The sequence below is a fragment of the Atta cephalotes genome, assembly GCF_000143395.1.
Source record: "Atta cephalotes unplaced genomic scaffold scaffold00008, whole genome shotgun sequence".
In the NCBI taxonomy this organism is placed as follows: domain Eukaryota; kingdom Metazoa; phylum Arthropoda; class Insecta; order Hymenoptera; family Formicidae; genus Atta; species Atta cephalotes.
In genome coordinates, this window is record NW_012130072.1 from 602,351 (window position 1) to 604,502 (window position 2,152).

Consider the following 2,152-nt stretch of genomic DNA (forward strand, 5'->3'; position numbering starts at 1 on the left):
GAGAGAGAGAGAGAGAAAGGCGAAGAAGAGGGAAAGAGAGAGAGGGAGATAAAACGAGGGACAAGTCACGAGCAACCTATGAAAAGTTCGAGGTCGCCATTGGCTTCGTGAAATATCCAAACAGACCAGTTATACATATAGTGTATTATATCGAATTTCGATACATCGTTTTTAATTTGACACGAGCGTGATTCTTCCAATATGTTTTAAGGGTTAAACTAATCCCGAATTCTGAAAACAACCTTTTAACTATGTGACACTGAAGATAAAAAATTCAGATATTTTTAGAAAAAGCGAAAGGCAATTTCAGCAAACAAAATCTGAGAAATATAATTATACGATTTTTTTAATGTGGCCAAGTATGTATTATAGGTGCATAAACAAAAAAAACAATATGATGTCTTACAAAACAATATATGATGTATTCATATATTATACTTGTTACTCTCTTTTTATTCACGACTTACTGTTGTTGTCAAATCAAAATTTAAATAAATCAATCTTAAGAATATTTTCCATAAGATTATCATTTAATTAAAAACACATTACTAAGTATAATATTAGTGATAAAATGATATATTAATAGTATTTTAAAAATACTTAAAAATATAGTTATAAAAATTAAATTTTACTTTCTCAAAGAAAAACATTTCAAAAATTGAAAGAAGGAATTGTGATTATTGTGTTATCTAATGTGTAAATTATGCATTACTGTACATAGATAGTAAAAAAAACCATATATATTTACCTTCACCAACCATATATATTAGCCTTCACATTAGTTGTCGCGAAAGCTATATATAATTTATCTTCTATCTACACAGTAATGCCACCTACAGCAGATAAATGCCTGCTGATTAGAAGAAAGTTCCTCGGCATGAGTCAGATTGATTTGTAATTTACAAGTATAAATCGGCTTCTCAAAGGAGCTGAATCGTTGCCGATTTACCCGGAAAGTGTTCTCTTTCTATCAAATATTTCCAGTCCTCAGCAGCCTAATTTCTAGTATTGAAGGGCGAAAGGTCCTACGTGCACAGGATTACGAACCTGCGTATGTTCGAACGTGAAGAAAAGCGGAGAGGCATGGGCAGACAATGAACAATCGTACATTGTTACGAGTTATAGCATTGTTACTCTACCGAGCTCGGGTCCCGTGTTCACATAATTAGGCTGTAAACGTTTCGAGACAATCACTATTGTTTTCCGTCTCTGCCCTCCCGGATTAAGGTTCCCTCCTGTCCTTTGCAGTAAAACGAGCACTTTGGGATACTTCGGAAAAGGAGCAGATCAAGATATATAAAAATTCCGGCGAAAATTATACTAAATTGTTTCTCATTTTTTTATATTTTTTTTCAACTGTCTATCTAACTATTGTATATGATTTTTTCGACAATTGCTAATGAACATACATCATGGCTCTCCGCTTATTTATAATTTTCCTTCATCGTATATTATTAATTTTAAAAAATTATAAAAATATTCGATAAATAAAAAGTATTATTCCATAAATGAAGACATTTAATAATTAATCGTAGTGATTTAGTTAATGTTTCAAAATTAATATAAAAGCATTTTTAAATAATTATTTTAAAAATTTCAATATTATTGAAATTTTTGTCGAAATGTTTTGTCTAACAAACTACGTATGTCGTGCAGTTTTGAATGTTGTGTATCCTGAATTAATGCCCTCCTTGGTTATTGAGGCGGATGATATGATGGAGGAAGATCGAGACAGTCAGAGACTAGTCATCAAAAAGGGCTTGTGCTCCGAGATTGCCATGTGATAGGATAAAAGATCCCTCTCACACTACATCTAAAGATTATGTCGTGAGATTTTATCTCCTTTCAAAAATATTTTTTGTCATGTCACCAAGTGATGATTTCAGCATTTTTTTATGGCTTCGATAATTATCACAAAAAAATTACAACATTTTGGAGATCCCTTTCATTTATGTTAATATCTCATGGTGCGCCTCAGCAATTTTGAAGAGAATATATTTTCGGAATAAGAAACAATTTCTCAAGTATTTCGTGCAATTTGGAAAAATTCTTTATTAAATTTTATTTATAGTATTACGCTGTTATATTCCTTTTCGATTGATTTAGAAGCAAGACGCACATGCGTTCGAATTGAGACATCGCAAGATATGGC